Source organism: Cebus imitator, unplaced genomic scaffold (genome assembly GCF_001604975.1).
Source record: "Cebus imitator isolate Cc_AM_T3 unplaced genomic scaffold, Cebus_imitator-1.0 Scaffold678, whole genome shotgun sequence".
Taxonomy (NCBI): domain Eukaryota; kingdom Metazoa; phylum Chordata; class Mammalia; order Primates; family Cebidae; genus Cebus; species Cebus imitator.
The window spans coordinates 726,191-751,128 of NW_016107993.1; the positions used below are offsets into that span (position 1 = coordinate 726,191).

At 46.7% G+C, this 24,938-nt stretch overlaps 1 long non-coding RNA gene across 1 annotated transcript; it reads right to left on the reverse strand.

Annotated features, from left to right (window-relative positions):
- Positions 1-12,554: 12,554 nt before the first annotated feature.
- LOC108296034 lies at positions 12,555-14,034 on the reverse strand. The gene is made up of 2 exons (XR_005198312.1): positions 13,977-14,034; positions 12,555-13,437 (listed from the first exon to the last, which is right to left on the reverse strand). It is a non-coding gene; the product is annotated as an uncharacterized LOC108296034 (long non-coding RNA).
- Between the last annotated feature and the right edge of the window lie 10,904 nt (positions 14,035-24,938).

The following is a 24,938-nucleotide window of genomic DNA, read 5'->3' on the forward strand; positions in this document are numbered from 1 at the left end:
CTGAGCATCTTTTCATGTGCTTATTGACCGTTTGTATACATATCATCTTTGGATAAATGCCTGTTCAAGTCCTTTGCTCATTTTTTATTTGGACTGATTTTTGTTGTTGTTGAGTTACAGGAGTTCTTATTCTCTAAAAAATTTTTCTTTCTTTTTTTTTTTTTTGTAAGAGAAGAGGTCTCATAGTATCACCTCAGCTGGAGTGCAGTGATGAGATCAGAACTTACTACAGCCTCCAAACTCCTGGGCTCAAGCGATTCTCCTTGCCTCAGCCTCCTAAGTAGCTGGGATTACAGGCATGCACTTTCACATCCAGCTAATTCTTTTTCTCTTCTTGTAGAGACAGAGTCCTGCTTTGTTTCCCAGGCTGGTCTTGAACTCCTTCCTTCAAGTAATCCTCCATCTCTGCCTCCCAAAGTGTTGGGATTACAAGCATGAGCCACCGTGTTTGGCCAGGAGTTCCTTATATATTCTGGATATCAGTCCCTTATCAGATACATGATTTGCAAATATTTTCTTTGATTCTCTATGGGTTGCCTCTTCACTCTGTTGATTGTGGTCCTTTGATGCATTTGAAACCCTCCTGTGCCCTCCCCTCCTGTATCCTGCCCCTGCTCTCAGGCTGCTCTGCACTTCACATGGGGTTCTCGGGTATAGGGGGTCCTCCTCAACCTTGTGTCCTGCTGCCTCCCTGGGTGAGCTCCACCCACTGAAGGGTGGGGAGTGACAGATGCTTCATCCTCTGTGATTTCTGCCCCGGGACCTCTTCTGACGAACGCAAATCCCATTATAAGAATTTGCTAACATGTTTTAAAAATATGCAAATGGATTGGGAGCTTATTTCAGAGACTTTTTTTTTTTTTAAGAAAAAGTAACCTATATATTTTTTAAATCCAGAGAATGTACAATTCCTCTGCCACGACATGAGGGAGAAAAGTCTGCAGACGGCTGATTGGTGACGACTGAACAAGATGGAAAGGCAAGTTGCTGTGCCCGAAGCCTTTGAAACGAGCCAGCAGGGCCCATGGAAGTTTCAAGGCACACACCTGCAGCCCTGCTTCCGGCTTGAGGAAGCCTTTAGCAGGTGACCCTGGGCCTCTACTGGGGGTGTCCCCAGAAGGTGAAGCATCCTCTGCAGAGGAGACGGCACATCCAGAGGCAGAAGATGGACAACCATCTGGGCTCCGTTTAAGTCTTGTGATTTGGGGTTGTAACTTACCCCCGGGATGCCTCAGTTTCCCACATGGAAGATCAAATCGATCATTGTTATAACATTTCACTTTTTTATTATGTGATGTAATTTACACAATACTTTCGTATACATTATCCAATTTAGCAAAATAATACAGGGCAATGCACTTTGAAGGGAATAAAATGCTTAACATATGTGAGGAATTCCTTTCTTTCTTTGAAAACTACTCTGGATGGCTCGGCTATTGTTTAGTTAAGAGAATTATACAGTTTCTGAGACATGGTTCCTTATCTTGTGTAGGCTGAAAGGCAATTAAACAATTATTCATGTCAGAATCTGAAGTAAATAAAAGGCTGCTTCAAAGAGTCCACTTAGTAAGTGAAAAGCAGTTGAGTAGAAACAGAGAGCAGTCTATAATTTCCTTCTGGAAGGAATATCCACTCCATATGGCCTGAAGCAAGAATTTCAAACTCCTCTGTGGGGAGAAGGAGACAGAAATAAAAACTTTTCAGTTTTTTTTACTCCAATGTGTCGCAGCCATTTTCTGAACAGCCTATGGAAGCCATCCGTTCCTCTAAACAGAAATAAGCCAAGACACAGAAAGAATGATTTGATTTCCGTGTGTAGGGATTGTTCAGTCATAAATCAGTGTCTTTTTCCAAGAGGAAGGTGCCAACAACAAAAGTTGGTCATAAAAAGGACATTAAACTTTAGTAGTCTCTTCACTGTTCCTCCCACATCGGTTGCCAACAGCAGAAATGAACTGTGAGACACAGTGAGATGAAGTTCCTGCCCCGCTACCGGGCAACAGGCAGCCCGGAGACTGGCTCCCTGGCTGAAGAAATAGAAAGTCAATATCAAACGCAGTGCATTGGCCAGGTGTGGTGGCTCACACCTGTAACCCAAGCACTTTGGAGGCTAAGGCGGGCGGATCACCTGAGGTCGGGAGTTCAAGACCAGCCTGACCAACATGGTGAAACCCCATCTTTATAGAAAAAAAATATATATATATATATATCAAACGCAGACGCCTCCACTCTTCACCATCGCCCATGTGAGACACCCACCACCAATGCCTTCCTCAGCCTTTTACTTCTCTTTCCAGTGAGTCAAGAAAAAACTTCTCCAGGCTTGCCCTGTAGAGATGAATGAGCCCATAATCCACTTACACGCGTGACCTTTACACAGCCTGGACCTTCATGGAGCAGCCAAACATGCAGTCCTACAAACAAAAGGAATTTCAAGATAACGCTGATCTTTCACTAACGATCCTAAAACCCAAAGGGGATCCATATACGTAGTCTGAAGCCTACTTCACGGAGGCATCCTCCCCTGTGTATTTCCAGCCCATCCCATAGTTTCCCACTCTACAGCTCCAAACTCAACTTGTCCCGTCACCAGCCCCCAGCCTTTCTCTCCCTCTCCTCCCTGCCTCCATTTTTTATTATTGCAGCGTGACCAAGTGTCTATGTAGCTGCAGCGAGGTTTCTTCTCTTTTGAAGCAGGGAATGGGGAGCGATTGGGTTTGGCTGTGAGAGAATGTGTTGGCAGGCTCAGTGGGCAGAGGCCGTGAACACCATCCCAGTAAGTACAAGGGACTGCAGGAGCGTAGAGTTCCTTTCCTTCCTGGCTGGAAACCCAGCTCCCCGCCCCCTCCCATCCATCAAGCTGGGAGCCGCGACAGTGTCAAAGCCTGAGCTCTGGCCGGGACTTCTGGGTGAAGTGGTCTCCTGGAGCAAAGCTTGGATTGGAAGATTTGGAGAATGTGAGAGAAGGTTCTCTTACAACAACCTCTTCCCCACTGAGGCTCCTTCCTAAGCTACCATTGATATCTGGTTTTGCCAGAGCAAAGAATGGGGGCATTGGACAGCTTCTGCCAACAATGAGTTTGTTCCAAGTTCGCTTCACAGTCATGGGTCCCTCAGAGTGTCACTGAGTCACAGAACTCATGGAACTCTGCCCATGTCATGAAGATAAACCACTGTGATCACTGCTAAAATCTTTCCTTGGGAAGATAAAGGGGCGAAATTGAACAGAAAGGGGGAAGAGGTGGGACTTTTTTTCACTAACCTTAACCTTTGTGCCAAGAACAGAGATCTCTGTTTGAAAGCATGTCTCAGATGACCATTTATTTGCTCTGCCTGGTAAACCTTGGTGTAATGCTTGGCTCTAAGCATTAGTCATTCCCTGCTGGGAAGGAGGTTAGAACTCCAGAAACAAGGCTATTGCAGAACTGGACTGTGTGGGTCACTAAACCACAGGGGAAAGGGTGGAGAAGCAGCTGGTGTTCTGCTTAAAGGTCACAAAGCATTATTTCTACTTTAATATCCAGAGTTCAAGCGGAAATAAACTGAGAAGGTTAAGATCTGAGTGAAAATTAACTGAAGGCAACTGTGCCATCTGGGCTCTGAGATGTGCTTGCTTGGGAGAGTGCAAACCACGCTGGCTATCTCTCCATGAGCAGAGCTGAACAGGAATAGGCATTAAGAAGGATAAACATAAAGAAAAATGGCTAATTATTGACAGAGAATGCCAAGAAAAGTTGGCGGAATTCTTTTCTTTGGCAACCCTGGGAATAGGACAGCAACAATTAGGTACAGAGGAACCTGGAAGCAAACAAACTTCTTTCCCTGGGACAGTGACTCCGTGCTATGTGTAACCCTGAGATCTTTAGGCTACTACAGTCTGGGTGAAAACTCAGACTGGCTAATGAAATCTCACTGGTTCTGAGCCGCCTTCCAGAAGAACTGTGGGTACTTTCAGCCTCTTTTCTCCCTTCAGGGTCTCAAAGAGCTCGTGTTCTGTTCTTGGTGATTACTACAGATTTCTTGGCTCTTCCCAGTCTGCCAGTCAGCGGCCTTAATTTGCCCTTCTGTTGCTAATCAGCACTCTTGCCTGGGCATCCACTGGATCATTCTTGCAGCTGTAGATGTTGGCCTTTCTGCATTGGATGCTCGCAGAGAGGGGAAGGCGCTCTCCTCATCGCCGTTTCTAATGAAAAATGAGAGCCTTGCATTCTCTCTCTCTTGCTGAGCTTCTCCTGGTGGAGCTAGCCATGAGGTTCCTAATGGTTGGAGGAAATCTGAGGATACCTTCCCCGGAATACCCACCACACCTCTCTCAATAATCAACTCATGTTCCAGGACAGATGCTGTGAACAACAGTAAATGTAGAGCAGGTACTTTTTAGGGACTATAAACTACGCTCAGTGCTTTACACAGATGATCTCATTTCATCTTTACCATAACCTCATGAGGTAGGTACGATTAAGGTCCCTATTCTACGGATGTGCAGAGAACCAGCACCTCAACTCTCTGATCTCAAGTTGAGAGGTTGGGGTTGCCCTGGTTGGCTCTTCAAGTCAAGAGGACTTTTCATTCTGTCCCATCGAGTGTCCTTTGGGTCATCAAGGCATTAGCTGTCCAATGGATATCGCTGGTGTGCCTGATGTAGGTCCCATTAGGCTTCCCTCCATTACATATGCAGATAGCCCTTGGTTTTCTTTTGTTTTCAATACAATTCAGATATGTGAATACAGGCCCAAAAAATAGGGAAATGAAGTCTGAACAATAAAAACAGCTAAGATATTGACTATTTAATTTTGCCAGGCACTGTTTGCCAAGCACTGTTCTGTGAGGACAGTGCCTGGCAACATTAAATACTCAGTATCTTAGGAGGTAGGTACTATTACTACCCCCATTTTACAGACACCAAGAGGTTAAGTAACTTGCACAAGATTGCACAGCTCTTAATTGGAGAAGCTGGCACTCAAATCCAGCGGTAGCATAGGGCTGTTCCTTGCCAAATACAAGAAGGCTTTCTACCTTCTTGAATGTTTATTTCCTATCACATTTTCAGAAACAAATCACCAAAAATATCAGAATTAAAAGGCATGGGGGGAAATGCCAGATATAGGTGAGAGGGAGGAAGGCAGCAAATCACACTGCCACGTGTGCACCTATGCAACAATCTTGCATGTTCTTCACATGTACCCCAACACCTAAAATGCAATTAAAAAAAAAAGACACATAAGAAGTAGCTAAGACAAGGGGCTCATGCTCAATGTACAGAGTTTCAGCTTTGTGGTTAGTTCCTTCTCTGAGTTCAGTAATGAAAATAATGCTACACATAAAAATATAACAAAACAGAGGTGTGTGCCCTAAGGAGGACACAAATACAGCCCTGTGGAAGCTAAGGCGATGGAAGAGACACGGCCGAGTTAGGTCCCAGTGAATCACTGCGATCTCCACCAACAGAGATGGGAAACACAGACAGAAGCACTCTAAGCAGAAAAAGAACTTCATAGTGGAAAAGTGTCCTGGGTCCAGATATAGTGAACTACTGAGATCTGATAGATCAAGGAGGAAGTCATGGATGATTCCAGGATGAAAAAAAAAAATGCATAGATTCATCAGAATAATTAGCAGGTGAAATTTAACAGTATTTTCAACATACACAAGGTCTTCAAAAACACTTGGGAGTGGGTGCATGGGACAGAAGAGTCTCATGTATATGGATGTCCAGGTTGACACCAGATGTCCCGGCAACACATCTGGTTAGCAACCCTGACCATTCTCAAGAAGGTCCTTGCATGGATAATAAATTATATGGCCACTCTGTATCTGGAAAATTGAAAGATAGGGCCCCATACTTAGGTGTATTAAAGGTACTTAAGAAGTCATGTTATGGCCGGGAGTGGTGGCTGACACTTGGAATCCTAACACTGTGGGAGGCTGAGACAGGAGGATCGCTTGAGCCCAGGAATTCCAGAATAATCTGGGCAACATGGCCAAACACTATCTCTACAAAAACAAAAAAACAAAACAAAATTAGCTGGGTGTGGTGGTGCATAACTGTAGTCCTAGCTACTCAGGAGGCTGAAGTGGGAGTATCACTTCAGCCCAAGAGGTTGAGGCTAGAGTGAGCCGTGCCAGAACCTGTCTCAAAAACAAACCAACCAACCCACAAAGAAGTCAGGTTTTAAAAGCCTGCATCTCAATGCCTACGTAAGCTTTATAAAGAATGCAGGTTCTTCTACACGTGAATACAATTACAGCCATAGTTGGTTTGGGAAGCCAGGGTCAGTTCTTCCCCACAACACTATTTGGTGTGGGACGTTTTGCACAAGGTAACCCAACCAGTATCTGCCACAGAGATATGCAGGAAGATCCAGCCCTTTGGTGGACAATAGTTCCCATCTATCTGCAAAGTATAGTGAAGAAAAAATCTGGTTAAAACACACACTGACATAAACTGATAAAGCTAATTTTTATCCAAGGCCACTTTTGGATTTCAAACAACTGAAGTCAGAGAAGCTAATTAAAAACACATAGAGTTGTCCACGAGTTTAAAAATAAAACACACATTTCTTTGAAACAATGAGACTTACTAACTCTGTGGTAGACTAGTTGGCTCGTCTTTTGCAGAGGAGCCAACCGATTTGTATCTGAGATAAAATACATTCAGGAAAGAAGGAAAATTGCAAAGTGATCCCAGAACAGAGAAAGCAACAAGGAGGAGGCAGTTCTAACTGTCCTTTCAACTTTGAGGTGCAATCTGTCTACAGGGCTCCCTTGGGGGAAGCACAAGCTCTTTCTTTTAGTGAAGTCTGATTTCGTTGATTGATGCTGTGCTGTTGCTGGATTGTATTACATGTGAAGTTGAAAGGCTTGATGTTAATGCATCTTAAACTTCAAGACTTGGAATGCATGCTCCCATTTAAACTTGACTGTTCTGGGCAACGTGTTTTGATTGGCTGGATGTCTAGCTTGTGCATTTCTGCCATTTCCTGATGTGCGTGGTATGCTTTGAGCATTGCAGACAGGAAACTGACTTTTTCTCTGGCTTTCTTCTGATTTTTCTGTTTCTTGTTTATTGGAAAAATGAATAAACAATGATAAAAATAATAAAGTGTCACCCCAAAAGCCTTATCTTTAAAATAATGTGTAATGGCAACATTAAAAATAAAGCAACTTGAATTAATTTCCAATATGAATAAGAAACAAAGAATCTGCACCTTCTCTGATCTGGGATTCCAGATTCCAAACATTTCATAAATAAAATATGACCAGCTGCATGAATTGCAAGGTACATACCATGTGAGTTACATACATAGAGAGAGGTTGTTTTTAAAATTCCCTGCTGGCAAAGTCAGACTTATGCTCATTGCCACTTTTAACCCTGTAAGATAAAACCATTCCAGAATGAAGTTGGAGATCCATCATAGCACATTTTAACCCATTTGTGCCTGAGGTTGCAATTTTTTGAGTGTGAATAATCAGATCTTGGCGATGACCTGGAGCAGTAGGATATAAATAACTCCCACATGCTAGGTGTTCCAATAATGGAACACTAGGCATAAGTAGGTTTTAATATAAATGCTTAAAATTTGTACTCCAGAGTAGGGTAAACTTGATTATATTCATTTACTCTGTATTAGGGACCTCACACCCAGCTATATGTGTGTGTGTATATGTGTGTGTGTGTGTGTGTGTGTGTGTGTGTGTATTTTTTTGAGACAGAGTTTCACTCTTGTTGTTCAGGCTGAAGTGCAATGGTGCGATCTCAGCTTACCACAACCTCCGCCCCTCAGGTTCAAGTGATTCCCCTGCCTCAGCCTCCCAAGTAGCTGGGATCACAGGCATGCACCACGATGCCCGGCTAATTCTGAATTATTAGTAGAGACAAGGTTTCTCCATGTTGGTCAGGCTGGTCTCGAACTCCTGACCTCATGTGATCTGCCTGCCACAGCCTCCCAAAGTGCTGGGATTACAGGCGTGAGTCACTGTGCCCGGCCTTCAGCTATATTTTTCAAGGAAGAAAAAGCATGTCGCTTCCTTTGTATGCATATCATCTAAATGAACACTTGGAAGTCAGTATCAGGTGTCAATGAAATGCCACATGATGGAAATAAAATCATCTACATATAAATATGTAGTTATATTCCTGTAAATACTTATCTTTGTATCCTCATAAATATTATTAAATACATAAGTGAAAGGTTATCTCATAAATAAAATCTGATTTTTTTATAAAAGACCTTCAAACATATTGCCTTATGCGTATGTGATTTCTGCATTTCACACATGATAAGTTGATAGCATAGAATACTCTAACAGAAATCCCTAAGCGTCGCAAGAAACTATTTACCCTAATTAGCCCAGTGGCTATTTTCATAGTCAAGGAGTGCCAAAGACACTAATTTTATTCCAAACACATATCACCCTTTATTCAGACCTGGGGATGGAACAGATAGGGTGCCTGGGTCCAAGTTTAAATCTAAACCATCAGAAACAAACACATGAGTGACTGCTGAAGTCTGCGTGCAGGCACTATGAGATGCTGGAGATACAAATGAGCAATACTGGGGTGGGTTAAATGGTGGCCCCTGAAAAGTATGCCCAAAACCTGATCCCTGGAATCTGCGAATGTGACCTTCTTTGGAAAAGGTCTTTGTGGATATAAGTAAGCTAAGGATTTTTAGATGAAATCATCCTAAATGGGCCAGGTGAACCCTAAACGCAGTGACTAACATTCTATGAGACAAACGGAGGAGACAGACACAGGGAGGAGGCGAAGGCCTGAGAGGATGGAGGCAGGTGATGCGGCCGCAGCCACCAAATAACTAGAGCCACGCAGGGGGAAGAGGCCAGGAAGGGGCCCTGCTAGAACCTTCAGAGGAACACCAGCCAACACTTTTATTTCAAACATCTGGCCCCCATAACTGTGGGAGAATACATTTTGGTTGTTTTAAGTCACCAAGTTTGTGGCCCTTTGTGACAGGAGCCCTTGGAAACTGACACAAATAGCATCCCGATATTCAGGAGCTGAAGGACAATATGCAGAGGAGGACGGGTTGGAGATAAGTTACTTATCTGAAACTCACACCTGTCATCCCAGCACCTTGGGAGGCCAAGGCAAGCGGACTGCTTGAATCCAGGAGTCCAAGATCAGCCTGGGCAACACAGTAAGACCTTGTCCCTACAAAAAATAAAAACAATAAAATTAGCCTAGCACGGTGACATGAGCCTATATTCCCAGATACTCAGGAGGCTGAGGTGGGAGGATCACTGGGGCCCAGGGATTGAGTCTGCAGTGGGCTGTGATGGCACCGCTGCACTCCAGCCTGGGCAACAGAGCAAAAGTGACTTCACTTCAAGCAAAAAATAGGCAGAAAAATTTGTGTGAATTTTTGAAAATCTGATTTAGATTAGGACTCCCACACATATCTTTTTCCGAGGCCACTCCGTTTTGGATCTCCAACTCCAGGTGCTGGACTCCTGGGCTCGCTAGGATTTGAAATTGGGCCTTGATATTCTGTTTTTCTAATTAGAGCTTTTTGAGAGGTCTTGAAGAACAGGCTTGAGTAGAAAGTCATATTTTTTACATGCTTATGTGTTTACAGCACATGTGGGCCATGTGCTTTGAAAACCACTGTGCGTGTAGTGGCAGCCTCCGCGTGGCCTGGGACACACCCACAGTGAGGCTTCTGCTGTGACTGAGCGTATCGGGCTCAGTAGTGAGTCAGGCTGGACTGACATCCACAGCAGGGGCTGAGAAAGTTCTCGAGAGGAAAATTCCTGTGAGGAAGGATTCTCTCCTGAAGGCCCAGAAACTCCTGAGCTTGTCTGTGAAATGCTACCTACACGTTCACTTTTCTGAGAGAATTTCTGTGGCTTTTATCATCTTTGAAAAAGCCTTCACGGCTTAAGAAACCATGTTCTAAGAACCCACAGTGAGATTCGGTGAGCTTGACCTGTTAGAAAAATCTCAGCTGTCAGAGTAAAATAGGGTTTCAAATACAAAGATGTGGCTTTTACCGGACATGTTCCTGGAGCTATCCCCTGGGGGCAAGGCTGGGGGTGAGGGAGGATAGCACAGACTGGAGGCAAAAATTGGATGGCTGGTCAATGAGGGCCCAAGCAGCCATGTTGTGCGGTCCCGTACAGAAACGAACACAGCAGAGAGAGCTGTTCACCTCCCCCAAGTCCCGGGCAAGGCTTTGGCACTCTAAGCCTGCAATGGCCACCAGCAGAGATCAGTTGCACCCACCAGAGCGGAGCACATGTGAGATGCCCCCGAGATCCCCAGAAATCTGGGGGCAGAAGTTCAGGAAGCTGCATGTCCTGCTTCAGCCTGAGGGGATAACAGAGTCAGCAGAATTCAAGTTTTCAATGTTACTGAAAACTCATCATCACCCTCTGACGTGGGAACTTTGGGGCCACACACCATTATGAAATTTGACACAGGAGTTATATCCCCAAAAGATTATGTATGTTCATCAAATCACATTAAATTGGTTTCAGATTTTTATATTTAGTGCCATGTGGGAAAATCCCATAGATTCCTGTAGATTTAGCTACATTTTCCTGTAGCTAAAATGCTAAAATGAGCACGTTTAGTGCTCATTCCCTAACAAACCCCAGATACTACGCTTTTCTGGAGCATTACCGAATGAAGGAGAGGTCTGTGCGTATGAAGAACATTGGGGATTAAAGGAATATGCACAGTTTTGCTGACCATGACTGGGTAACATTTTCAGACTCCTGGTAGACCTCCACGGGGCAGTGGTAGGCTAGAGAGGCCTGCCTTCCTCTGGGCTTGGTGCTGCAGGCATCTCTGCTTCAGACTACAACCATTTACCCAGAGCCTTTTCATCTTTTCACTGAGGAAAACAAGAAAACCAGATCTCTTCTTAAAACACTTGCAGGAAAAGAAAAAACAAAAGCAAATGCTCAGTTTTTGTTGTGTTTTGTTGTTTTATATGGTCTCCATAGAAAGTAAGAATAGATTATATATTTATCTAGAATGGGCTTCAAATAAAATGGGGAAAAAAGGCTTAGGGAGTTCTTATTTTGTGATTTGTTTAAAAAACAAAAAAGCTCAAGCCTCAGGCTCAGTCTCTATTGAAAAAAAAAGAAAAAAAAAAATCAGAAGAGAGGAACTTGTTGGAAATGGAGTGAATGCTGGCTTCCCCCGGCCCACTCAACCCGTCACCATGGAGACTCCTGAAGGTTCCAGGAATGACTCACGGGATTCGCTGGTGAAGCCTTTGAAATGGAAGCAGCCCCGGAGCACAAAGACCAACTTAGTCTGCAGCCCTTGAAGACTGTGCCTTTGCCTCCTGACTGACAGCCTGGGATGTGGATGGCAGGCTACAGAGAAGGTGCCCTTCCCTTCTTCCAGGTCCTCATTACTTGGGGGCATTTTGCTCAGGAGAGCAAAGGTCAAAAAATGTTTTTGCCTCGGATTGGGCTCTTGCCCCACTATTGGAGAAATATTGATGTGAAGCCCCACAACGCCCACCAGAGTGTGAATGCTTAAAAGGGGAGGCAGGCCAGGGGCCCTTGGGATTAGAGAGAGTGTGGTTTTCAGAAGCACTGGGCTGGAAAAAGGTGTGTGGGAGCTACGGGCCAAGTTTTTTCTTGGACAGCTGAAATGTATTCCCCTGGCTGTCCCTCTGGCTACATAAAACTGGCTCATGGTACGTTCCTTCAAAACTCAGAGTGCAGGCTGAGTATACCCTGTATACCCTGGCTTTGCGCTTCATCTCTGCTGTAGCAAGTAAGGCTCTAAATTCAGCGAGCCACAAGAAGACTCCTCAAAGAAAAGAGTCATTCTCTGCCCAGAGTTTTATCTGCTAAATATCTGTAAATCATAATTGGCAATTTGTGGGTATAGGGAGAGCACTCTGCCTTGGGCTGCAGTGAGCTCCTGCCCCTGAGAGTTCACACCGAACGAACATGGGCATGGCCAGTGCCCTCCTAAAGAAGCCTCCTTGCTGAATATCTGAGGTGCTTCTTTCCCGAGGGCCTCAACGGTGCAGCAGGGCTTCTTGCAGGGACTCCACACAGATGTCAAAGTTTCTGGGCATGGCAGGCACTCTGGGGGCCATGCCAGCACCCCAAGTGCCAGCTGTCATTGCTAACCCAGAGCACCTGATGTCCTCCCAGTCTGGAAGCTCGGCTCAGGCTCAGATGTAGGGTCAGGTTGGGCTGCCTACCTACTCACAGAGCCCTGACTCCACCTAACAGAGACCCTGACTCACCCCGCACAGCCAAAACCTAAGGAGGAAAAGAAACTTCTCTGGTGGAGCCCAGTCCTTGTCTCAGACTCAACGGCACTGAGTCTAAAACTCAAGGGAGTTTGCCAGGCTTGCCTCCATAACGCTTTTCTAAAACAGAAGCTCATCAGAATTCCCTCCTCCAAAAATTATAGAAAGTACCCTTCTTTCCCTCCAAGGGGAGAACCACCGTGAAGATGCGTATTCTCTCCTTCCCTGCCCTAAATATACATCCTGGTGACTGCAGACCTGCTTAACCATGAAAACAAATAAGAAATCAAGGTCTGAGCAAAGCTGCAGTCGCCTCCTCTCAACTATTTATTCTGATTTCTCGACAAGTGAGTTAATTGGATGGGCCCTGTGACAGACATTCCATACTAAAATTCATAGCTTTCTGCCAAAACAACATATTGTGCGCTGCTATATTTTCCTCGTTGGAACTTGGCGCTGACGTGGGTCCCGAGCAGTTTCATGCGGGAGCCGGAGACTGCAGGCGCTGAAACAAAGGCGGCACCCCCTGAGGCTCCCAGACGGCCTGTCCCCCGTCCTCTGCCGCAGCACCTGTTCCTTGGCTTTTTTATTGTTACTTGGGCTTTGCAAGGTTCAAGTTCAAAGGGAGCCCCAGGAGTGAAGAAACAGATGCCGGGTTTGAGGCCACACCAGCTGGGGCCTCCCTGCAGCCTGGGAAGGGTTTGGGCTGTCTGGCGGCCTTGGTGGGCCCAGCTGTCCGGCGCAGGCAGGTCCCCCCTGTGCAGCTCTGTCCCGTGCCCCAGGCCCTATGCCCAGGCCCCTGCAGGGAGGCCAGGTTGGTCCCCTCACCCCAAGGAAAGGACGGGGCGGGTGCAGGTTCAGGGCCGCAGGGCACAGGCTTGCCCGCCTTCCGCGGCCGCACTGCTGCCACCATCACTGTTTTGCAGGTTCCTTTCCCTTTCAGCAACGTTCAGCAGCTGCCTCCTCTGACGCAGGGATGTTCCCCTCTGAAATAGTGCTCTCTTCATTTTCCAGGAATTTCCGCCCGTCTCGGCATCCCTCCATCCATCTGCCAGGGCCCAGCATGCACCATCCCTCGGCGTCCTAGGCCTTTTCTCCTGAGATTCAAGAGCACCGTGCTGACAGGCCCAGGTCCCCGCCATCCTCTCAGGACGGGGGTCGGCTTCCGCACCTTCTCCACTCTGTAGCCATGCTGTGGGCGTTAAACAGGTAGAGAGAGAGGTTGGCCTTTTCTCCCCACATCACTTCCCAGAATGCCCAGTACCAGTCAGCAAGCAGGCACCAGCCCCTAGTGCAGCTTCAGTACCCCACAACCATAGCCCTGCCAGAGCCACGGACTCCCTCCAGTGAGCTTCAGATAAGAAGCTCAGTGCCCCTGACTGCACCCAACAGAACCCCTGACCCCACCCACAAAGTTCTGACTCCACCCACAGAGCCCTGACTCCACCAAGTTCTGACTCCACTCACAGAGCCCTGACTCCACCCACAGAGCCCTGACTCCACCCAACAGAACCCCTGACCCCACCCACAAAGTTCTGGCTCCACTCACAGAGCCCTGACTCCACCCACAGAGCCCTGACTCCACCCACAGAGCCCTGACTCCACCCACAAAGTTCTGACTCCACCCACAGAGCCCTGACTCCACCCATAGAAGAGCCCTGACTCCATCCACAGGGCCCCTGACTCCACCCACAGAGCTCCTGACTCCACCCCACAGACACCCCACAAAACCTCTGACTTCGACCCCGCAGTGGCCCCTGAAGCTCAATCCCGTGTGGGCCAAGGAGTTATATGAGCTCCTTACCCCCGTGCTGTCACTGTTTCCTTGCTCCCAAATGGCTTCCCTTAGATGACCTCACGTAGCATGCGTCACAAACTGAAGGAGCAGAGTAGCATCCTCTCCATTCCAGAGGTAACTGCAATGGAATGCCATGATTTGCTTACAGTTTCACGGCAGCTCCACACAGGGCCCTGGGCTCAGATTTCATGTTCTTTCCAACCTTTCAGGCTCCCAGAGAAATTAAAACCAGCCTGGAAAGTGTCTGCCTCTGGCTGGGGACATTCAAATGTGCCTATCACCGAAAGGGAAGAGGTAGGAGGAAACAAGCTTCTAGAACAACAGGAGCTGAAGAATGGAACCCAATAATAAAGGAAATTTTTAAAAAGAAAATTGACACAAGAGAAGAAAGTCCCTATTTAAAAGAAAATATTTGCTCCATCAGAGCAAAATGCCTTGACATTTCTGCCTGAAACCATCTATATTTCTCAACAGGGGTTGCTCCACCCCTCAGAACCTTGACTCCACCCCGCAGAACCTTGGTCTCCAGCCCAGCCGTGACCTGGATGCCCCTCCCCAGCCTCTGGCCAGCCTAGATTCATTCCTTCCTGCAAAACCAGCTCAAGTACATCTTCACCACAGCCCGTGGGGCATCTTGCTTGCCTGCCTCCCTCCGTGTCTCCTCGCTGAAGTCCCCCTGGCATGTCCACACTATTTGGGGCTGCTTTAACTGGTCCTCGTTGGTATTTTGTCTTGAGAAAGTCCTTTGGTTGCTGCGTGTATTTCCGTTTTGGCCCCTGCATCAGATTGTAAAGCCGTTCAAGATGGAAACGTACCGTCTATTTCTCTTGTTGGCTTCCGTGAAGCTCCTTTCTGCAGGTCTTCCTCTGACCTCTCAGGATGCACAATCTCAGTCTTTCCTGGCTTGCCGCAGCATTTAACGCCCAGTTGGGAGTCTTGGTCCTCTTAGCATTTCTTCTCCTCTCAAGCTACACACTCTCCAGGGATCCTCACGCATGCACAGTTGCCGCTGCTGCTTACAGCTGAGACTGTTTCCAGCCAAGTATTCAAAGCCACTTCTCAACTTCCAACTGGGCCTTTCCTCCTGAAAAGTTCTGAGACGACTTCAACTCAGTACAGTATGTCCTGAACTGAAGAAATCACCTGTCTCCCAGGCCAGTTCTTCCACCGGTATCATCTGTCTTGAATAATGCTCCCCCGTCCACCCAGTCACCCAGAAACCGGGGATCATCCTAGACTCCCCTCCTCATCATTATCACCGAGGGGATATCCCTCATCATTATTATTGCAGCTCCTCTGAGGGCCAGGGCCTGAGCCACGCTTTTGACTTAGAGCTTTCCATTTACTTCTCTCCACAATGCTATGGAGAAAGCACTCTTTTACCTCTGTCTTAAAAATGAAGACACCCAGGCTGGGCACAATGGCTCACACCTGTAATCTCAGCATCTTGGGAGACTGAGGCAGGCAGATCATTTGAGGTTAGGAGTTTGAGACCAGCCTGGCCAACATGGTGAAACCCCATCTCTACCAAAAATACAAAAATTAGCTGGGCATGATGGTGCATACCTGTAATCCCAGCTACTCGGGAGGCTGAAGGAGGACGATCGCCTGGACCCAGGAGGCAAAGGTTTCAGGAAGCAGAGATCACACTACTGCACTCCAATCTGGGCAACAGAGTGAGACCCTGCCCCTGCACCCCTCCCACAAAGACACCCAGGCTGGGCACAGTGACTCACACCTACAATCCCAGCACTTCGGGAGGCCAAGGGGAGAGGATCGCTTGAGCCCAGGAGTTCAAGACCAGCCTGGGCTACATGGCCTAAAACATTCTAAAATTAGCCAGGCATGGTGGCATGCATCTGTAGTCCCAGCTACTTGTGAGGCTGAGGTGTGAGGATCACTTGAGCCCAAGAGCTCAAGACTGCAGTGAGCTGTGACCACAGCACTGCACTCCAGCCTGAGTGACAGAAAGAGATCCTGTCTTAGAAAAAAAAAAAAAAAAATGAAATGAGGATGCCCAGGTTTAGAAAGGGTAAGAAATTTGCCCAAAGTCACACACAGAGTAAGTGGTGGTGTTGAGATTCACAGCCAAATGAGCTGACGCCAGAGGACGCAAACATCTTCCTGCAGTCAGCCAGTGACCACTCTTCACAGTACAGGTCCCACGAGTTAGAGAAAATCCATTTTATAAAGGAGAACACTGAGGTTCAAAGCAGGAGGTGGCCTGACCTAGGCCAACCAGAGCTATGACTGTTCTCATTCCTCTATAACACAGCTACCTTTGAGAGAACAGAGCTCCAGAGCATTTAACAGATTTCCTTCTGCTCAGTGCCAGTTGAGTTAAAATTCCCATATGAGTTGTGATTATCATTTCCGTTGATTCATTTCCATTGATTGAGAATAAAAATAAGTGGTTTGTGTTGTAGCATGAAAGATCTAAATTAGAAATTTAAAAAAAAAAAACCTTCTAGATCTGGAGAGCGGATAGATTTTTCATTTCCTTGCTAAGAGAGTCTATGCAAGCTCTCTCTGGAAATCCTTTGAAATGGCTTAGAGACCTGGTATAGCTAGAATGAGTCTGGAGAAATCCAACATGAAGGTAGCCCAATACAGCTAGTGCTCAACTTACGACCATGATTGGTTCCGACAGACCGGTCGTAACACAATTTGGTCGTAAGTTGAGTAGGCTATATGAACGCGGAGATGGTAGTGCTGCCGGAAGCTGGTCCGCACTGTCGTACGCCCAGCTGGGCAATGTTTGCGCTGCCAGACGCGGAGCAGTCGTGGCTAGCGATTGTGGTCGTAAAGTCGAATGGTCGTAAGTTGCATAGGTCGTAAGTCAATCGATACCTGTACTAGGTCACAGACAGGTTAGATGCTTTGGGGTTTGTAGACATGTTGGATTTGGCACACCTGATGTTTTACATGAAAAACCCGATTTCTGGCGTCTGTTGAAAAACCAGTTGATATGACAACCCAAGCCTTTCTGCCCCAGTTGGCAGCAGTCTGTGCTGGAGTAGGGTCAGCCTGCCTCCTTGGACAGGGCCGGCACACACCACTTGGCCTCAGCCCCTCCGGCCAGCTTAGCTACTGATGTTGCCTTCCCGGGCTCTTTAGGTATATGAATTAGTGACCTCAGATGACATTGGTAGGGTCAACCTTTCAAATGTGCACCTTTCCACTTAGCCAAAATCTGAGCTATGCCAGACATTTTGTTAGATAGCCTCTGAGCATGGAATATAAGCTGAATTGCTCTTGCAGTGAAAGGACTGATTCCCACACTCCTATTTTATCCCTACATGAAAACATGGCAAAATCAAGTTTCCTTCTTGCTTACCTTCTAGGAAAATCAGAAGTATTCACCAGGTGTTGAAATAGAAACTAGTTTCTTAGAATTGCCAGCTTTGCTACCCTGAGTCACATGTTGATTTCTACCTAATGAAAAATCCAGTTCAGGCTGAGTCTGACAGTTACAGCCCGATTCGCTATTTACTCTGGTGCTAATCACAATCATGTTTACAGGAAAATGCCCTCATCTGCTTCCAGCAGCTCCAGCCACTCAGCCATGTGAGCGCTGTCTTCAAAGTCAATTGCCTGTCATTTTGCTGATTTACGTTGAGCAACTGCAAGGACCCCTCGAGGTATTTGTAGCTAGCTTGATGATTCCCAGCTTATAAAGTGGCAGTGGGCAGAGTATTTCAGTTCAAATTCCCATCAAGACAGAATTTAAATCCCCAGCCCTGCTGCTCATATTTGCAATGTGAGCACTTTAGATAAGCAGAAACCATCAAACCCTAAGTGCTGGGGGAAATACAACCTGGATTTCTTCAAATGGAGCCTGAGCCCAAATCTTCTTTCAGACCTTGGATAGGAAAGTGATTGTAACAGTTTTTAAAAGAGTGATCACGCATGCTTTTTCCCAAGAAATATTAAGGACTGAGGCAAGACGGGAACTATCAGGTAAGATTGGAGAAGCCAGGAAACAAATTTCCCTCGCCGCCTGCCTGGATTCTTACATTTCAACCAGCAAAATCTAATTTCTTTGGAATTACTTGCCCTCTAACAGAGGTTTTCTTTTTAAAATGAAAATATTGCCGAAAAGAGAGGCTTGTTAAATTACTAACCCATTAGCTTCTGGTTTAGCTTCGATTTTAGAGAAGGCTGATTCCTTCTAAACCCCTCCCCTCCGCACTGAAAGTACTGGTCTCAGTGCACTGGCCCTCGCTGCCGAGATTCAGGGAGGTTGGATGGCAGATAGAGTCACCCACGCCCTGTGGGATGGGGGTCCCTTCCATGCACTCTCCCGGCAAGTCCTGAGCCACCAAAGGTGTAGTGGATGTATTTTTCAGGTTCTCCCTTACAGTCCTTTGAAGTCAAACACAAGATGTAAGGATTGCTCACAGCTTACATTTTCTGTTTGTTTCTTGTTCACTCAGCATCTCAGGTATTTAATAACATACTCAATTTAGGGCTCAGAGAAGCTGTTTAGAGGTCAGGTCACAAAACGGAGGTACAATGACTTCCCCAAAGTCACAAAGCCCAAGGATCATTAAGAGCCCAGACACGTGAGATGCTGAGTAATCTGAACTGAGGCCGACTCCAAAAAAGAGCTCCATTGACTCATCTTTCGGTCATCTCGCTCCAGCCCTCACTTAGAGAAAGTGCATATTTCTTCCATTTAGAAAAGAGGTTGCTCATGCTTTCCATGTTATTACATTTCTTTATTCCTCTCTTTATATTCCAGCTGCCTTTCTTCCTGTTTTTCTCACCTGCCCTATTTAGCCATCTCCAAGCTAGCCCCCTTGCCTCCGTGCCACGGAGCATGCTTTTCTGTGACTTAGCCTCATGATTCTAGGCCAGCTTTTGCACCCGCTGCCCACTCCATCCTTTGGCTTATAAAACTGGGTTTCCTGTTCCCTCTCTGTGTGCTGTTATGCTTCAGAGGTGCCGCTGGGTGGCAGTGTCTCAGAGCAGTCCTGAGCCCTGCAATGTGGCTTTGGGCTGGGCTGCTGGTTGCATGTCGGTTACAGCACAAACAGGCCTGTGTGAACAGGCAGAGCAAAGAGAGAGCTGCAGTGGTGCTCTGGAAAGGATGAGTATTAGATATTAAGGAAGCGAGGGACAGAGGTCTGCGTACTGTGTCCTTTCTGAGCTTGCACTAGCCACAAAGCTGACATCTGCTGTCATTCTAACAAAGGAATCTCAAATCCTAAGGCTATTTGGGAGGTGTCCTTGAAAAGAATGACTATAACCCTTTGCCCTCCCTGTTTTGATTTTTCAACCAGCCATTGGGCCCTGATTCATCCATAAAAACAACAACCAAAAAAAAAAAAAAGAAAGAAAGGCAATCCCCATGAGCATTGTGTGTTTGCTGGACAGGATAGTAATGGCCTAATCCTTCTAATGGCTTTGGTCACTGCAGGATATTAGCTATTAGAAGGGTTTGTTTAAAAGGGGGCGGTGGGGGAAGGTAGGGCCATCTGCTGATTATAGCATGCATGAGGAATGAAGGGAACATTTAAAGAGACACCATCCATTGATTCAGACACAAATAATTAGTTTGTAGTTGAAAAGGCATATTTAGGGCTGGAATGCTAGTGTCTGAATTATTTGCTTAAAGTGCAAATGTGATGTCTCAGACTGGAGATGATCCAAGGAAGTATTTGATCCCCCATCTCATGCTTTTTGTAAAGAACTTCTCCGGGGACTAAAAGGAATGTGGCCTGAAGTGCATCAACATTGACATCATGGGTTGGAGTCTGTGGAAGTCAAACCAAATGTTTTTATTATAAACAGGTCAGCCCTGGACCAAACTGTGAAGTACGCGTTTGATTTCCATGCGCCCCACCCCCAGCCCCAGCCCCAGCCTCAGGCTCCGCACAGAAAATAGTTCCCAACATCCCACCAGGTGGTCCAGCCCCCTCCTGGCTGTTCCCCCATTCCTTTCAATGGCACTTCACCTTCCCTTCCAGGCCTGACAGCAAACTAAAGCAAAGGAAATCTTCCCAAAAATCGCGACAGATTAAGAAATGAATGTACGCTCTCCATTCAGCACAGTTGGGGGCAAGCCAATCTCACTTCCCAAATGGGAGAAACCTAGACTAAAGGTGAGCAGAGAACTTGGCTTCCCCTCTAGCCAGGCCCTGGGTCCATAGGCTACATCTGTTCTGGCAACTGGGAATTTTATACAGCAATTCAGTGAGAAGGAAAGATATAGGGGATATATTTGGTATCAAATGCATCCTGTCATCCCACAAAATCAAAACTTTGGTTCCTGAACCAAGAAAACATAAAGCTGTAGGGAAAGACAGTTCCCGAATATTGAGGAGTGAGTACTGAATAATGTAAGATGGCATATGCTGCCCGTCCGTGTCCCTGGTGGTAGGCAATGCAGGTGTGGAGAGATGGGCACAGAGAAGCCACCTGGGGAAGCAGAGCCGTGGAAGCCACCACAGGAGAGATGAAACACAAGTCAAGTCTTGAAGGAAGAATGGGCTCTGCTGACAGAGGAAAGGAGGGAGAGTTTTCCTTGAAGACTTTATATTAGCAAGATACAGAGAACAGGAACACATAAGAATGAAAAGATAGCTCACGTGGTTGAGGCGGAGAGTCCGAGAAGCATCGTAGAAGAAAAGGTAGCAGTAGATCCGGGTGAGATGGGGAATCCCTGAAGTGAGCTTTTTTAAGATTGCGAGGAACAGAGACACTGGATGTACTTTAAGTGAAGGGGATGGACTCTGAGATGTAGGGATGAGGCAGGAAGAGCTCACAGCCCTGCCTCTGAAAAAACAGGGGCAGCCACATTGTCACACGCCAGAGAGATGGGAACGCAGTGTAGGGACTATTTTACAACTTTAAGAATTAATTAAAAATTTGAGGTATCGTAAGGCAAACAGATCAAAGACAATTACCAGTGAAAAGATAGCTTGTTACTCACAGTTTTCCAAAGGAGGGGGTGTGCTATGCCTCTTGGGGAGAGGGCACAGGGAAATCCCAGAGCAAGTTGGGAGGCTGGACCTGTGGACGGGACCCCTTACTGTGGTGCTTGCTGAAAGGCGGGGACAAGGCAGAGCAGGCAGGCTCAGGGTGGGCTGGTTTCACTGGGCTTTGGGGTATATGGGCTGCCCTTAGTTAGGGACTTGGCCCTGGGGGAGAGGTGATTAGGGCAGGTGGAGGGGGGACCTGAGTGAGAGCCCAATACAGCAGGTGGTTGGGGTGGGTCTGTGGAGGGGTTAGTTGCATTGAAAAGCACCTGGTGGGGGGTGGCAAGTTGTTTTCTGCCTTTGGAATAATTGGTGACCCTGGGAGGGCAGGGTCTCCAGGGCCAGCAAGGCCCAGGTGTCAACGCATCAGAACACAGAAAATAAAAGATGAAATTACTACACCAAGAGAGCATTCAGAACACAACGTGGCTCTGGCGGGGCCCTCGTCAGTGGCTGCCACCGGCACTCCGGATTCGGTGACCAGTCCTCAGCCCCCCGCTGACGCTCCTGTGTGGCTCCTGTCTGGAGTTAGACTCCCAGGAGAGGATCAGATTGGCTCCGTGGCTTCCAGCCCAGCCTGGTTGCGCCTGGTGGGCAGCTGTTTATGTCAGGCTGCGCGTGCCGGCGACCCGTGAACCAAGCACCCACTCGTGGTCTAATCAATTTACTGGTGGGTCTCTAGGTTTGGCAAGCTATCCCCAGTGCCCCCCGTGGGGGGAGGCCTGCGTGGAGAGAGACATTCTGAGGATTCCGAGAAGGAGAAACTATGACGAGCAGCGCACTTGGCTTTTTGGAAATGAGTCTGGGGTACAGCTGCAGAAGTGCCCAAGGATTTAACCAGGGCGGTGACGTGGGAAAGCATCGTTTGTATGAGGAAGATTAATAGGACAATGACATGTGGGGCGCACTGGAGAGGGAAGAGGATGCTGCAGATCCCAGCATTTGGAGTGGGTGAGGACCACGGGCAAGAGAGGAAGAGGCGGTTCCCAAAGAGCTGCTGAAGAAAGCATTGACAGAACTTAGTGAGAAACCGATCAAGGAAGGAGAGGAAGAGGAACCTAAAGACACACTGAGACTGAGGCCTGGTGGGTGGAGGGAAGATGCTTCACTGACTCTGACGACAGCAAACTATGCAAAAAGAGCAGCTATGAGGGGGATTCTTTTTAGATACATAAACTTGTATTGGGAGATGAACACCGACAGCCTCCAACTGCTGCTGAGTGGGAAACTGTGTCCATAGCAATGAGACACCTTGCTGAGTAGACAATTTATTAACTCTTATTTGTTTTGCTCATGAGTCCTGTAGATCCATGAGCACAACGACCACATTTAGCTTTTTCCCAAGTTTTCTCAGAGCACAAAGTCTAGGTCTTGAATTGAACTCATGGAGATAGACAGTAGAAGGATGATTACAAGAGGTTGGAAAGGGGAGTGGTGTGGGGGTGAGGAGTGAGGATGGTTGATGGGTACAAAAGTAGTTGGAAAGAATGAATAAGGTGGGATGCGATGGCTCATGCCTGTAATCCCAGCACACTGGGAGGCCGAGGCAGGTGGATCGCTTGCGCTCAAGAGTTCAAGACCAGCCTGGACAAAATGGCAAAATCCTGTCTCTACCAAAAATACAAAAAGAAATTAGCAGGGCATGCTGGCATGTGCCTGTGGTCCCAGCTACTTGGAAGCCTGAGGTGAGAGGGTCACTTGAGCCCAGGAGGTGGAGGCTGCAGTGAGCCAAGGTGTGCCACTGGACTCCAACCTGGGTGACAGGGTGAGACTCCATCTCAAAACAAAACAATGAATGAATAAGACCTAGTATTTTATAGCACAACAAGGTGACTAGAGTTAATAATAATTTAATTGTACATTTAAAAGTAACTAGAAGAGTGTAACTGGCTTGCTTGTAACACAAAGGATACATGCTTGAGGTGATGAATACTCCATTACCCTGATGTGATTATAACGCATTCCATGTCCGTATCAAAATATCTCAGGTACTCTATAAATAGATACACCTGCTGGCCGGGCAAGGTGGCTCGTGCCCGTAATCTCAGCACTTTGGGAGGCTGAGGCCGGTGGATCACGAGATCAGGAGTTCAAGACCAGCCTGACCAACACGATGAAATCCCATCTCTCCTAAAAAAAACCACAAAAATTAGCCAGGCATGGAGGTGGGCACCCGTAATCCCAGCTACTCAGGAGGCTGAGACAAGAGAATCGCTTGAACCCAGGAGGCGGAGTTTGCAATGAGCTGAGATCATGCCATTGCATTCCAGCTTGCACGACAGAACGAGACTCTGTCTCACTAAATAAATAAACAAATGCACCTACTATGTACCCACAAAAATTAAAAATTAAAAAAAAATTAAGTTCAGGTGCTGGGTCCAGAGTAAATATGTGCTGACCATACTTACTTCATGTCTTCTGCCCACCTCTGCCCAAATAGGAGTTTTATATAATTAGAAGCATGCCTCTTATACAACTATATACTGAGCGCCTGATAAAGACATTTCACTCCCGAATGACGGAACCGACAGGGAGGTAAAACTGCTCGAAGAGCATTTGTGGAACAGACATTTATATGCTCTCTCAGGAAAGGAATGTGGAAATAGGTTTGCTAAGTTGGAGACACAGCAGGTTAATGCCCTACAGGGCAATATAACTACAATGCTTTATGTTATCTTTTCCACTGGATAGAAACGTTTGCATCTCCATCAGACCAAAAAAAAAAAAAAATCATTTGCAATTTAACAGTCTTCTACAAGTTAACCTCTAACTTCACACAGTTTGGGCCCTAATCAATAGTTAATAGTAGGTCAAAGCAGGTGTACCTGCCTAGAGAAATGGGAGATCTTTGCATAAGCCTCTCAGACCATGTTCAACATGACGCTGAAAGTCCCTATTGCTTTATTTCCAAGTTTGGGATAATTTCTAACTTACATCCTGCCTTAAGATGTTAGATTTCAATGCAAAGCATCATCCTTTCCTTAAACCAGCCTTTCTTGGCCTCCCAGACACAGTCACATCCCCCTATTCATCTGCTTCCACAGGGTCAGGTATTTCCTCTTCTTGGCAATTACATTAAAAATTATTCTGACATTGTTAAAACTGTAAGAAAGACTTTTTTCAGGACGATTGCAATAGGTGTCAAGATTATTGCAACAGGAAAGGGAGATGGAGCTCAGCTCCTAATACGGTAAGAACAAGTGGGGATTTATAGCCAAGGAGCAGAATGAGGGGTCGGTGGGCAGAAAATGGCTAAAGAAGACATCTCAGGGAGGGGGATTCTTGCTAAACTGGCTTAGAATTCTTGCTGAAGGCAGGGCAGAGTGATCAAAATTGAGGGTGGGGAATGAGAAATTTGATCAGATAGGGAGCGTGACCAGATATCAAAGATAGGGGCATTCTTGCTAAGCTGACTTATTCTTGGTAAACTGATTTTTGCAAAGACTGGGTGATGCAGGCACAAGTACGGAACAGGGGCCAAGCTTAAAGCTCGGGCCTAGTTTAGAAGAGTGTTGAGAGGAACCTGACCAGCTTGGTCAAGGAAAGAGTCTTTGTCAGTTCGCACTAGTCTTATTTATTTATTTATTTATTTTTGAGACAGAGTTTTGCTTTTGTTGCCCAGGCTGGAGTGCAATGGCGTGATCTTGGCTCACTGCAACCTCCGTCTCCTGGATTCAAGAGGTTCTTCTGCCTCAGCCTCCCAAATAGCTGGGATTAGTGGTAGGCATGCGCCACCATGCTGGGTTAATTTTGTAGTTTTAGTAGAGACAGGGTTTTACCCTGTTGTTCAGGCTGGTCTTGAACTCCTGACCTCAGGTGATCCACCCACCTTGGCCTCCCAAAGTGCTGGGATTACAGGCATGAGCCGCTGCGCCCTGCCCACTAATCTAATTTTTATGTATCCATGTGACC